The sequence below is a fragment of the Symphalangus syndactylus genome, chromosome 4 (genome assembly GCF_028878055.3).
Source record: "Symphalangus syndactylus isolate Jambi chromosome 4, NHGRI_mSymSyn1-v2.1_pri, whole genome shotgun sequence".
Lineage (NCBI taxonomy): Eukaryota > Metazoa > Chordata > Mammalia > Primates > Hylobatidae > Symphalangus > Symphalangus syndactylus.
This window is the reverse complement of record NC_072426.2, coordinates 155,625,819-155,640,952: the sequence shown is the minus strand read 5'-3', so window position 1 is coordinate 155,640,952 and position 15,134 is coordinate 155,625,819. Positions and strand designations below refer to the sequence as shown.

The 15,134-nt window shown below is 38.4% G+C and overlaps 1 protein-coding gene across 10 annotated transcripts in view; it reads right to left on the bottom strand.

Moving 5' to 3' along the window:
• The window catches only part of TENM3 (teneurin transmembrane protein 3), a 2,305,387-nt gene that overhangs the window by 337,261 nt on the left and 1,952,992 nt on the right, over positions 1-15,134 (bottom strand). For 5 of the 10 annotated variants that reach the window (XM_055276481.2, XM_055276482.2, XM_055276483.2 and 2 more), the window contains exon 1: positions 13,045-13,112. The exons of the other annotated variants lie outside the window; for them this stretch is intronic. The gene's annotated coding sequence lies outside the window, so the exon portion shown is untranslated. Of the gene's footprint in view, positions 1-13,044; positions 13,113-15,134 lie in introns of those variants that run through there. 10 annotated transcript variants of the gene reach the window in all.

Here is a 15,134-nt window from a genome sequence, read left to right as displayed (position 1 = left end):
TATAGCCTAGGAGTTAAAGGTTACAGTAAGCTATGATTGCACCACTGTACTCCAGCCTGATTTGGAAAAAAAAAAAAAAAAAAGCTCAGGGGAGGCTGTGATGAGTATGTAAGATATGAGGCAGTTTGCAATCACTTGCAAGAAGAATTCAGAAGAATTTAGGGTAAGAGTTGACAAGAGTTGACAAAGAAAAAGCCACGCTAATGGTAATGACCTGTATGACAGCCTAGCATGTCAAGAAAACAGCAAACTGGGAGTGCAATTTTTAGGCCTGGATCTGTCCCTATCCTAGCTGTGTGAATTCAAAACAGTCACTTGGACTTTCTGGGTCTCATTCATTCAATTCAACAAGTATCCGCTGAGCATCAACCAGTGCCAGGCACTGTTCTAGGCTCTGAAGATACCAGAGTGAACAGAAGTCCCCTGCCTTTGTGAAGTTTACTTTGGTAAACTGTTCTTAATAAGTTTAAGAAGTCATGAATTGAAAGTAATAGTAGGAGAAGTCCAAACGAGTTTCTCTACTTCTATTAATACTACCTTGCTTTTATAATTCATCTAACAGCATCTACCAGAGACATCTTCCCCCAAACACACTGTACTACTGTGTGACTGTTTTCCCAGGGATCCCAAAGGCACATCGAAACCTTTTTATCTGAAATTCATGGTCCTCCATGTTCTGGTTCCAACCCACTTTTCCAGCCTTATCTTCCAAAATTCTCTTTCGTGAACTTCATGCTCAAAGTAGGTCATTTGATATTTTCTCAAATATACTTTTCATATCCCACCTTTTAAAACTTGCTCATGTGCCTCTCTACCTGAAAAGCCTTCTCCTGTCACTTGTCCGTAAGCCTACCTGTACTTCAATCAGACTCAAGCTTCTTCTTGATATGACATTGACTTTCCGAGCAGGGAAAAGAGAAGATCAGGTGATGCCCAAGCAAGATAATTTGCCTTTTTGGATTAAAGAGAAAAGTTTAAGGCAGGAAAGTGAATGAAGATATTATAAATTATGATTGTGACTGCACTATAACAAACAGATCCAAAAACATCCATCTGGTTTTTAGAGTCAGTAGTTCTTGATTAGGGATTGACTATGTAAGTGGAAAAAAATTAGTCTAAATGGACTCAAAATTATATGATTATGAATAGGATGATAAAGCGCTTACTAGGTAGCAAATAGTAGGTTTTCAACAAATGTGAGTAAATTCCCTTTTTAAATTTATGAATTAATTTTCCTTAAGAAATTAGTAAATTCCTAAAATAGACTGCAGTTAAATATTACATATTAATTCTTATTTTATAGAAAAACATTTTTACACTAATCATGACTAAGTACAACTAAAACTCAGTGATTACTGGGTTAAGCATCATTTTAAAAAGAAATAAAGTGCAATACTAGTTAATAACATCACAGAAATATATAAATGGGTTTGTCCTCTTACATTTATGAGAAGTAGGGGTTGTGTGTCAAATAGCATATGAAATAATGTCACAGACTGTTGTTTACATTAGATATCCTGCTTTATTTAAAAAAATAAAATTTAGAGACAGCTAAACATCACTATCACCCCTCTCTTCTCTCTCCTTCATTTTCTTTCCTTCCATCCTTTCATAGGCAACTGCTAGTGTATAGCTGGTGTATATTTTCTCACTCACAGAACTCTAGTACATTTACTGTGTACTTCAGCTTGCCACCCCAAATGTTTTCCCCCATGATAGAAGCAGGTTTATTTTTGTGACGGACATATATTCTGGTACCATGTGAATCAGGCTCTAGGACATTGTCATCCCATCAGATTATGGCTAAGTCATAAAAAATAAATTATCTTAAACAGATAAGTCTAATATACATAGAATTATATTCTATGTGAGCTTAAGACATAGATAAATAATTCAATATATTATTTCAAATGTACCTTTCTTTATTCAATTTTTACGTACTCTGTCCTAGGGTCATGATGATGATCTATTGTTTTATCAGAATTTAGAACTAGTTGTCTCGTTTCAGAGTGTTTTCATTTTCACACTGCAGAGATTAATAAAATCTTCAAGTGGTCTCCTTCCAGCAAGGTACCTCGTTGGAATTTAAAGTACACCACAGGCATTTAGAAGTAGACATCCCCTCATTGCTAACTGAAATATTCCTGGAAATGGGGGCTGGCGATGAATTTTACAAAAAATACACAAGGAGGTTATTTTTAACTGAAAAGATACTATCAACTTTCTTTTTAAAAAATATATTTTTAAAATCTTGAATGTTTAATTCTATTCATTCTGCCTCAACTGAGACAAATACTTTAAGTTTACAATTCTGATGCCCAGCTCCTGAAAAACTAAAATATTAATCAGTATTAATGACTAATATTAATAGATAAACAAGTATTTGAATAAATCGGGTGTTTATACTGATATCTGAGCATGAAAGCAAATAATGTTTTTTTTTCAATTTTTGAAAGACTTTGTATTTTGAATCTCCTATTCCTAACTGGAAGCAGAGAAGTGAAGACTGAGCTTCGCCTTTGTATGAAATGTAATATGCATGAAATTTAAATATACTTTAAAGAAATCAAACATATTATCATACATTCACAGACCTTCATAGTTTAAAAAAGGCCATGAATCTTGTTTAAAACAACTGCACATTAAAAATAACTAATGTATAAAGCCTTAGATTCTGAATTCCAAAATTTAATTTTCTACCCATTAAAAACACCATTCTGGTTCGGCCCTTAATCATGACACGTGAAAGGGCTATAATGTATTGTCACTCAACTATTAAAAACTCCACAATTCACCGAGATGAATACTATTGCTTTCAAAGTGGTCAACATAGGAGTTGTTGCCTTTTTTCAGAAGACGAAGTCATTTCTCAATATAATACTGAGAAAGTTCTCTTTTGAAAAGGCCTCACAGGCTTTTAGCATTATTTTTTTCTGAATGTAATTAACTGTGGTAAATACTCTCTCGGGAATAGATCTAATTTTTTTGAAATGCTGGTTAGTCAAGCCTGTGAAGGAAGGCAAGCAATCAAACTAGTTAAATTGGTATTTCATCAAAATGAGGAATGCCTATAATAACAAGAACTATTTTTATCTGTGACTTGGAAATAAACGCAATTTCAAAAAAGTAGTTTCAAAAAAGTTTGGTTAATGGTACTATAACGGAACATTGGAAAAGTAAGAATCTATTCATAATAAGGACAACCCCTTCATTTTTAGAATCTCTATTACGACCAAATACCAAAAGTGGCAGGCATATGCAGTCCATAGCACAACCATTTCCCTGGAAGCTGGTGAGTAAGCACACTCCTTTTTTCCTAGGATTTCTCTGCAGAGGATGCTGTCACTTCTTATTCCTTAGGCAAGCTGCATTCACCAAAATACCACAAAAAGTACAAACACATACACAAAGAAAGCAGGACACGTATGTAAAAATAAGCTAACCCAGTAGCAAATGTAAACAGTTAGTATCTATTTTACTTGTTCACAGTATGTTTTATTACCACTTTAGTTTGATTTTTTTTTTTTTTTAAGAATTCTGAATCAGAGAATTGAAGAAACTCTACAGAACTTCTACAAGAAGCTACGCTGTTCAAAATCATTGATCTGGTTCACTTCCCTCCTTTTACAGGTAGCAATCCAGAAAAGTCCAGCAACTTTTCCAAGGTCACACCACCAGATAAGTTTGCTAATTTACTCGACTTCCTAACCGGAAGGTTTTAGCTGACCAAAACTATAAAAAGACCACCAATAAATTAGCCTTAGGCATAAAGGAGTAAACACAAACATAATTTATCATTTTGCCAGGTTCAATAGAAACCATTCTGATGTGTTAATAGCCTTTAATAGTAAAAACATTGGCCATCAATTAAATAAACAAGCCATTCAATGGGGAATAGAAATGTCAATAAAAGCATAATCAACTAATTTTCAAATCAATGATGCTAATCATTGCTAGATATTAATCAGAGAGTGGACATTAGCTATACCATAGATGATCACACCTCATTAAAAAAATCTGAATTAAAAACAAAAACAGGAGAATAATACAAAACATATATTGCCTCAATAAGCACTTGTTGATAAATTAAATGATTTGCCTTGAGCAAATGAGAATGTCTGTAACATCCAATGGTTATAATGTTGATGAAAAGTTATAGACTGGTATCATATTTCTACTCTAGAACAGGAAACAGAACTTACATGTAAAGCAAAATTTAAGACTAAAATCGAAACAAAACCTAACTTGACAACTGCACTGGATGCAGAATTCAGTAATGAAGAAAGACAAGCCGGGCGTGGTGGCTCGCGCCTGTAATCCAACACTTAGGAGGCCGAGGCAGGAGGACTGCGTGAGCCAAGGAGCTCGGAGGCTAGCCTAGGCAATATGGCGGGACCCTTTTTCTACAAAACAATATTTAAAATACTAGCTGGGCATGGTGGCACACACCTGTGGTTCCAGCCATTGGCAAGGCTGAGGTGGGAGGATCACTTGTGCCTAGGAGTTGGAGGCTGTGGTGAGCCATGTTCATGCCAATGCACTGCAGCCTAGGTATCGAGACAAGGCCTAGTCTCAAAATAAATAAATAAATAAATAAAAGATATACCTGATTTAGGTATTTGTGTGCCTGGGTCCAAACCTCTCACTAACAACCAACTTAACTGTTCTATGACTTAGTTTCCATATCTTTAAAATAGAGATCATAAAAGTATTTAATTTCATGAGCTGTTCTGAAGATGAGATGAAATCATATATAACGGGTTTAACACAGATGCTTATCTTTCAGTAAATAATAAATGTCAGCTATTATTAGGCCTTGGCTTCTCTTCTTACAAAATGTCTAGTCTGGATTACATAATTTTGAAGATTATCTTCAGTTCTAAAAGTCTCTAATTCTATTCACTTTCTCAGAAGAAAGTAAAATTGGTTTTTAGAGTATTGTGGGGTTTTTGTTCTTTTTTTTTTTTCTTTGGGAGACAGAGTCTTGCTCTGTTACCCAGGTTGGAGTGCAGTGGCACAATCTCGGCTCACTGCAACCTCCGCCTCCCGGGTGCAAGAGATTCTCCTGCCTCAGCCTCCCCAGTAGCTGGGATTACAGGCGCATGCCACCATGCCCGGCTAATTTGTTTGTATTTTTAGTAAAGACGGGGTTTCTCCATGTTGGCCAGGCTGGTCTTGAACTCCTGACCTGAGGTGATCCACCTGCCTTGGCCTCCCAACGTGCTGGGATTACAGGCATGAGCCACCACGCCTGGCCCAGCTGTTTTTGTTCTTAAGGTAGATGAAGACAGAGCAAGAGAGCAGAAATACAGAGTTTCTTTTTCTCTTCTTCTAGTACTCCTCACCTGTAAATCTCTCGACGGCAAAACGTCTGTCAGTCCTTCCAGCATTCCTCACCTATTAATCTTCTGGTAACACAATCATGGAAGGTGTACTGATTCTTGTTCTAAATTATCATCTTAAAGATTATCTCTTCCCTACTTTAGTCATCCAAAGAGAGTTGCATTAGATATGATGTTTACCAGTTTTTAAAAAATTACAATCATGAGTATCTTTATCAATGTATATACATTTCAAGTTAACTGTACATGTAAGTGACCATTTTTTTCTTACTCAAATTTACTGTTAGGCTTCAATGAACTTCTTTGCATTGTGGAAATTAACATTTTGCTTCACCTAAACACCTAACACCTATTGGAACTTAGCTACCCCAAAATCTCACCCAACAGAAAACGCAAAGAAATGGAGGCATTAAGCCAAAAGGTCTTCAGAGAAGACAAAACTAATGAAGTTAATGAAATTAGCTCTGAGTCTTTACTCAGAACCTTTCTGTTCTTATTTTATGCATAAATTACAACAACAACAACAAAATAACCTGTGTTGTTTGATGACAGAGCAATAAGAAGTGAAAGCTGACAGCATAGCCGGGCCATTTAGACAGGGATACTCAGCCTCATCAGCTCCTATGTAAACGATTATATTTTCACACAGAACAATAAAATAACTGATGTTTGTAATGACCTTCCATCACCACAAAATTAAATTATATTTAGTGTACTCATCCAATAAGCATTCGAGACTTATAGAATAACAATTTTCTTAGCATCATGCTTAGTGCTGGTATGTAAGGATGAATGAGACAAAGTGGTTTTCTGAAAGAACTTGTCCCCCTAGTGAGGGAGACAGAAATGTAAACAAATGACTACAGGATAATGTGTTAAGTGCTCACAGAAATAAGAATCAGGTGCTAAGGAAGCATGAGAGGAGGAGGTGCCACAAGAAATGCTGTGCAAGGCCGGGTGCGGTAGCTCACACCTGTCATCCCAGCACTTTGGGAGGCTGAGGTGGGTGGATCACCTAAGGTCAGGAGTTCGAGACCAGCCTGGCCAACATGGCGAAACCCTGTCTCTACTAAAATACACAAAATTAGCTGGGTGTGTTGGCGTGTGCCGTAATCCCAGCTACTCAGGAGGCTGAGGCAGGAGAATCGCTTGAACCCGGGAGGCGGAGGCTGCAGTGAGGCGAGACCACTGCACTCCAGCCTGGGCAACAGAGTGAGACTTGGTCTCAAAAAAAAAAAAAAAAAAAAAAAGAAAAAGAAAGAAAGAAATACCATGCAAGTCAGCTCTTGGAAGTTCTGTGAGATGCAAGGAAGGGGCACAGGCAGCACCGACCAGCGAAAATACTGGTGCAAAGGTGGGAGTGCAAGAGCAGTGGAGGCTGAGGTAGGATCACCAAGGGTCTGATAAAACACAGTTCAGAATGACAACTGTGATGACATTGTGGAGGCTGGATTAAAGAAAAGACAGGCAGAAGGCAGGGCAACCCAAATGGAAAGCTAATAAAGTAGTCTAAGGAGAGCTGAAGAGAGCCTGAATTTGGGCCCTGATGGTGGGAACAGAGTGGGGGAATGAGAGAGTTTATACTTCATTTTAAACACCTTTTGATCCAATTTGTTTTTTAAATCAATGATTCTTAAACGAATAAGTCCTTTCTGAACAAGAAAACGTGACTCTCTCCTGAATGAACTATTTTTGGTGATCTTGAGTCCCTGAGATTTTAGTGTTACATAATTCATAGCATGACGATAAGGAGATATCTCCAATAAAGTCTGAAATATTATTTTAGGTATTTTGATAATGGGCCAGTTTTTTCTTTCATATGATAAAAAGATTTATACTTAGCTCCCATTAATTGTAATAAAAGAGAATTCAGTATAAAGTGAAGCGTACGCTAAACTCCAATCAGCAATGTTTCACAGCTTTGCTAGGAAAACAAAAATCTTGTATGCAGCACTTAATTGCTTTAACTGGAGTTTCCAAAAATGATAGATCTTGTACTGCGTTTAATAAAACTCTTCCTCTTATTGAACAATACTTGTTCAAACATTTAAGCAAGAATTCCATTTTATTGGAGTTGATATAAAATACATCGCAAGAAAAATCTTGGCCATAAAGTTAAGAAATATAAACTATAAATCTTATGGCTTTGTTTTAACTTCATAAGGGAAGTGATGACTCCAGAACAGCAGCAATAGAACTACTAAAACTTGAATAACTTTCAAGTAAACATACTTAGGCACTTGTTAAAACAAACATTATTCCCACTGCTAAAATCGAGGCTGGCAAGTCTTTCCTCTTACTAGCTTAAAAACAATTGGAAAAGTAGCAGAATTGCAGCTTCTTTGCAAAAAGACTAATCATCATCATTAAAAGACCCTTAAAAGCAAATACAGAATGGGTCAGCTAACCTGATCACCTTAATTTTTAATGAAGGGGTATTTCCATATAAATCAATGTATGAAACACACTTAGGAAAGAAACTCTATCATTAAAAAGAAACTAATTTTAATTTTCACCTTCATTCTGATAATCTACAATCAGAGGAAATAATATTTGAAAACGAAAAGAAAGAATATGATAAAGCCATATGTAAAAATGTGTAAGTGATAAAACAAGCAGGGGTGGCTGTCATAAAATAGCCAAATGGCTTTTTCCACCTCCATCAAGGTCACTTTACTGATGATGGTCTCAATAAGATGATAATGCATTTAACCCCTTTCCTTGCATCTGACTTCGACCTCACAAATCCAAATGGCCTTGTTTAACTACCCTGGCCTTTCAGCATTTCCCTGAACAAAGATAATTAAGGAGATGTACTGCCCCCTACTATCACAGGAATTGAAAGCCAAATAAACTTTTAAGAGCACAGCCAGGTGTCTACTCTGCTAATGTACAACTTTGAAGCAGGAGGTAAAATGAAATAATGGTTAAATAATTATAAAAGGTTAACAATGTTAAATTTGTTATATAAGGTAATTTTGTTTTATTTAAAAGAAAAGGCATAAAAAGAGATCCAGATTACATTTTACAGGTCTCTAGACAGCAGGCCCTCTCTCTCCCTGCAGTTTAAGGCTAAGGAAAAAAAGGTGCTGTGCACAAACCAGGATGAAAACAATTCATTGAAACTTTCACACATCGTTTTAATTTTTTACAAAGTTTAAGTTAATATATATAACCACAAAAGACTAAAGTGTTTTTTTATGTTAGTTCCATATTAGTCATTTTGTTACATTTTGTAATATATTCTGCCTCCTTAATGTACAAAACAAGACATTTATGTCAAACACTATTTAATATTAAGTGAGGGGAATAATAACATTTAAGAGAGAAACTGTTTTTCTTTTAAATACTATAGTATGTCGTTTCCCAAATTTAACTATTATTTAAATGTGATATGCCCACGAATATTTGTGTATACTTTTCAATTATTACTCCTCCCTTGTAAAATGAATTTACCATCATACCAACATAACATCTATGGCATAAACTGTTTCTGGGAAACCAAAAAGGTAGTTGTTTTCAACCTGTAAAACAACTGCCAATAGTAAAATTTTTACTTTCAACAGTAAAAATTAAGAGTAGACATTTCAAAACTTAAATACATAGGATTTTAACTGAACAGCTGGGTTTGTAACAAAAATCAATGTATACACAACAATCGTAAAACAACTGGTTTCTTAAATATGAAAATACCATCCTTTCAAACCTGCTATATATGTCTACATATATAGACACATACAAAAATAATCTGTATAGTACACACATTGTTATTCTTTATAGGGAAAACCAAACTTGGACATATCAGAAGACAATGTATTCCAAATACCCAACAAGAGAACTCAACTCAGGTCAAAAGGCCTTATGCAAAAATGAATATTAGAATAACTTTTCATCTTAGACAAAACTCTAACAAGAGTTACACAAATTTTATTTATTGCATATTATCTATTGCTAGAGGAATCTGTAATACCAAATTGATAAATCTAAGCATAATAAATTTCTAATGCAAAACATCTCTTTTAGAATAAAGAAGTATGTTATTTGGGCTTTAAAATAGTCAATGTTTCTGGATACGAATCACTTCACGCGATTATAACCAAAATAGCACTTATCATTCACAACTTAAAATCCATATTTATATGCTTTAGATTTGTCTAGATCAAAGTTATGTAGCAAAAATTTTACTAATGATCCTTATCTGACCCTTTGGGAACCCTCCTGCTCCTCTCTCCCACTCCTCTAATAGCCCTTACCCTTTCATTCGTTTCTCTCTGCCAGGAAGTTTCGTGGCTTGTATTTGTGACTGCAGTTGTATTAGCTAAGAACCAGGCCACTGAAAGATCTAACCATTTGGCCACAACTACTTAGAAGTTCTGGTCTAACCCAGAAGGGTACAGTTGACTGCATGCCCTCCGCCACCCCGCCAAAAAAAAATCTAAAAAAAAAAAAAACTTCTGCTCCTAATAATTTATTTATTTACTTTCTTCACCAAACCACTCTATCTCCTTCATGGTAGCATTTTCACAACATTCAAATATCCTTAAGGAAGAATATCCTATTTCTCAAGTGTTAGGTGCTAAAGCACTCATATCTATGATAAGATAGAATAATTACAGCCATCCTTTAATTTAAACTACATATGTCTGTATGTGTGCACGTATACATATAGATTTTCACAGAGTAAGAAATCCATAATAAAGCATTAATGTATCATATTAGCATAAAATTTAAACTTTCCTTAAATGAGGAAAAGTTACTACAAAATAACTCATTGTAATAAAAATTTAAAACAAATATATTGTCCTGTATTTAGCATTTACATCTGGATTACTAGAAAGGTGGCTTGTTAAAAATCTTTATTCACAATTGTTTATAAAGTAAAGCCTACCAAACAAAATAAATTATAACATAAAGAACTGATGTTCCAAAGCCCAGTCTCTTAATTGCTGATCAGAGCTGAAAACAGATCTTTTTTCCCCACTAATTGAATGAGTCTTGTTAAATCTTTTGAAATGAACTTTAGAAAATGCAAGAATACAGCTTAGAACAGGTTCTTTAATTTGGGTCATTTTCTGTTACTTGCAGTAGTGACGGGTGCTTAGCAACGCTGTTCTGGTGGCCCTTTTAAGGAAATGAATACCTGAAATACAGCATTTTAATCTATTTTATAGCATTAATTATCAGGATCACTGTATTTAGACAGTGCCTCCTTTGCCACTTGCCTACATTATGAAAGAAAGGAGTCCCGTGAAAAATTGAAAGTATTATTCCGGATGACAGAAGATCCTGTGCACCCCTTTAACCAAGTAAAAATATGTAGGAACATAAAAACTAACAGTAAATAGAAGCCACAAAAAGCTTTAGTTTAAATGTTTAGACAAGGATATTACACTGGAAATCAGTGTTCAGACATCAGTAGAAGAGTCCATGTGAAGTCGCTTTTCTTTCTCTAAATCTTCGAGAAGAATTAAATTCTATTATGCCCCACACTAGGCCACTGCTATCTAAGAAACGTGACGCAACAGCCAAAATTTAGTATGATTTTATTTGGTAATTAAAAATCTGCTGAATACTTTAAATATTTATTTTTTTATAAAAGAGGGCTTTTACATAATAACAAGAATATCATTTGAATTATGGCCAAGTTATTCACTTCATATTTATTATAATGTGCTGCAATGATAAACTACTAAGAAGGCAAGAAAACAAGTTAAAATGCAGAGCTACCAAGCAATTTCTAAGAAATCAAACTGCCATGTCATACTCTGGAAATACGTCCATTCACATCTTATTAATGATCAATACAACAGGTTAAGAAACTAGTCATTAAAAACATTTGGAATGCGCCTTTCTATCTTTTCCTGATGTCAACTGTCATTGTTAAAAGTACAACTCTTTTAACTTTTTCCTCATAATTAAACAACTCATTTTAGGTATCATGTCCTGAAAAAGGAAGGTAACGCTCTTATACAGCACTATTCTTCTCTATCTTCACAGCTAATAAGAGATCAAGTGACTCCCTCTTTGTCTAGAATGTACCCTAATTTCAGTCTTTCACAGCCAATTTTTTAAAGCTTTTTAACACTTAGTCTCTGAAGATGAGAAAGGAAGCAGGTGAACCACCTGCAATCATATTTTTGTAAGTTTCAGTCTCTCAGTTAATGTATAATCACCACCTCTTTAAATTAAATATACTTTATAGCGGATCTCAAATTCATCATCACATTGTGTAAATCACAGTATAAAATGGGATAACACCAACATTTCTCAAGTTTTTTAACCTCTTATAGCAGATGGCCTCTGCCTGGAGTTCAGTGTTTTGAACGCTGCAGTTGCATTTAAATACCTGGGAGTCCGCTGGAAAAAAAAAAAAAAAACAGAATGTGGGGCACAGACCAGTACATGCTGCACTAAAATATTCGGCTGAGAGGGAGGCTTAGTTAAGTTAGCTGATTTCTAAAATGCCTTCTCTGGGTATTTGCAATCCTTTCTTAAGGACTACTTTAACAATTAGCACACAGAGGTCTTTGGATGGCTCTCAAACATTTAAAACCAGAGAACAAAAGGTTTATTTTAAAAATGAAAACCTTGGCTTGTACAACTCCAGACGTGAATCTGCTTTCAATTACTGAAAGTATTTCCACTTTAGTGGAAGGGGATCAAATCTTCAACTACACCATCTTAAGGCACTGAATTTGATTATATTAGGCTTTCAGAAGACAGAATGACTTTGTGACACAGGCACATATAGCTGTATATATCATTTATAAGATATTCCAGAGAGATAGAGACGCCAGCACAGGAGAGGGAGGAAATGTGACTTTCTCATTCCCACATCTGCCACAGATCTTTGTTTTGTTTTATTGAAATACACGTATCAATGGCAAATGATTTTTACTTTAATAGATACAGCACAAGTTTTTCCAAACCATCTCCAACTGTCTTTGCACAGGAGTAGCCTGAATCGAAGCACAACTGCAAAGTTGAATTTCTCTGAGAGACTGCTCTATTAAACCTGACAAAAATCACACTACGTATTTCGCAGGCAAAAGACTGCTCTTTAATGAGCAGGCTTATTTTATACCTTTTTCCCCATTAAGCAATTAGTATGATGGATTTTAGTTAATGGAACCAAAGGGCTGATTAATTTAAGCTCAACGCCGATTTCTGCACATTTCAGACATAAATTATCCAAAATCACTACTGCTAAGACTGGCTCCCAACGAATTCGCAAAAGTCACCGAATGCAAGCAAAAAGGCAGCTTTGCCTCACGGATTAGGACAGTACACTACTCATAAAAAAAAATCCATCTAATTAAAAATACCGGGAACAAAAGACTCCATTCTCCCCGCGGCTACCTGCACCACTCCGGGTGACGAAGAGTCATCGAGAAAGTTCAGCCTCCATCTCTTCGAAATCCTTAAATGTGGTCCCTCAGGGGTTAAAAAGCCACCTCATCTCAGATGCGAATGTTGCCTCCGCACCGATTCAAACCCGCGCCGAGCCTCCTCCCATTCCGACACCACAAGGGAGAAAAGCGGAGCCACCGGCCCCGGAGCGGAGCGCAGCGCAGCCGCCGCCGCCACCGCCACCGCCTTGGTCCCCGGAGCGAGCGAGCGACGCTGCCGCGCGGGGAGCCTCACCGGGAGCCGCGCTCCACCAGCCCGCCCCAGGCCGCCGCCGCCGCCGCCGCTCACCCACCTTGCCGCGGCGCGCCCTCGCTGTGGCCGTGAGGAACCGAGCCCGGCGCTGCCAAGTTGCCTGGGTCTGGAGCGTATCGTGTTACAGCGCCTGGCTCCGGGCTCCGGCTGCGCGCGGCGGCCAGACATGATAGGCTGAGGCTCCTCTGTTTACACCCGGCCGCCGAGGGGGCGGCGCGCCGCTTAACCCCTTCGCGCCGGGCCGCCACCGCCGCCGCCCGCCAGCCCTACGCCCAGCGCCCCGTCCCGGCCGCCGCTTCACCCCCTCGCCCCGCTCCACACATGCGGGCCGGGGCCTGTGAGCAGCCGTGCCCCCAGCGAAGACGGGGGAACTGCACTGAGAACCCGCTCCAGGCACGCTCCGAAGACCCCGCGGGGCGGCATCCTCCCCTCCACACACGCACGCTCGCGAGCCGCCCCGGGCAGCGGCCGTGTTCTCCGGCGGGGCTTCGCGGGCGGCTGTGGATCCCGCCACAGAGCTGTTCTGCGGAAGCGCTACTTTCCCGTGCTCACAAAAGCATCTCTCTCCCAACCCATGAATGGATCCAGACCCCTGCTCTGCCACCATTCATGCGTCCCGCATCCGAGGGGTCGCCTTCACCCACACGCCCCACGTCCCCGCGAAACTCGGCCCTCCAGCTCCCGGGACGCGCTGCCTGCCAGGCGGGCCCGGCGGTACCCCGGGGCGGGAGGGGTCGGTCGCAGGGCCCCGAGCCTGGCGCCCGCGGGGCGTCCGCAGCGAGGGGGTGGGTGTCGCTCGTGAACGCGGCAGGGTCCAGCTCAGCCCGCGCTCGCCCCTCGGCCTCGGCCGCCGCCTCTCCGCCACTTTCTCGGCCCCTTGGCGGACCGGCCCGTGGCGGGGGCTGCTCTGCACCCTCGTCCCCGCAGCAGTCGCGGACCCCCATTAACGCTGACGAGTCAGTGTCGCGACCCGGGGAGAGAAGACGGTCCCAGGGGCTGAAGGCATGTGTGCAAGTGGCCCGAGCCACTCTCCATGATATGCCAGGGCTGCACAGCCCTGATCCGGAATAGCTAATGTGGTGTTCTAACTAGCTTTACTTTTAAATAAAACATACTTCAATATTGCATCACTTAAATTTTTATAAAAAATTGTCTTTTTTCCCCTCCAGATCCACTATTATTATTATTTTTGCATTGCTTCCTGTCCAACGTCCTTCCTTCTATTTCTTTCTTCCAGAACATTCCATCCCCTCCAGCCTCTTCCTCCATTAAACTGAGAATTGAATGACTGAATGTTCGTGAATTTTTAGATTCACCGGTGCTTTCTTCCAATCCCTCCAAACGTCTCATTTTTATAAAGAAATAAGGAAAACAAGAAGCACTTTACATCACAATACCAGTATCGATCAACATATCTTTATCAGCTCTCATTCCATATTTTAACTACCTTCTAAATACAGACCCAAACCAAAAAATTAATGCTTTAAGAAAGGAAGGATCAGTGTTCTCTTTTCATTTATCAGTAAGATTAGCAGACTGCAATTAGAATTTCTCTTTTCCCCCACCCTCTTTCCTCCAGTAAAGACAAAATGCTTTCCTCATTCCTGTGATTCAACAATAACAGTAATTTCTTTATCTTCTTGAACATATTACCTTTACCTTGACTTTTGTCGCTTTTTATACCCAATGCTACAAGAATATGAATACAGCTCTTCTACCTCTTTGTAGATACTTTTCTTTCTCATTTTCCATTACGTCTAAGACATCCATCCTCATACATGGAAATATCTAATGCCGCTCAGGGTTTAAGCAGTCTCTACACCTTAGTTTTTTTTTTTTTCTATCACTAACTCTGGGTCTTCTAAAATTGTGACTCACAAACACACTCTACTACAATGTCACAACCAGCCTGTCTATTCCTCCATTAATGATCAATATATTCACCCTTTAATTGGGACACTATGAACATATCATAGAAATTATTTAAACACAACGCAGTTATTTAAAATTTAGACATTCCTTTGACACTATAAATTTTGAAGTTATTTCAGGGTTTTGAAATTCTTTCTCTTTAGTAAAATTGGGTCAAAAAATAGAACAATAGGTATGTTGTCGGGCACTGCAAAACTT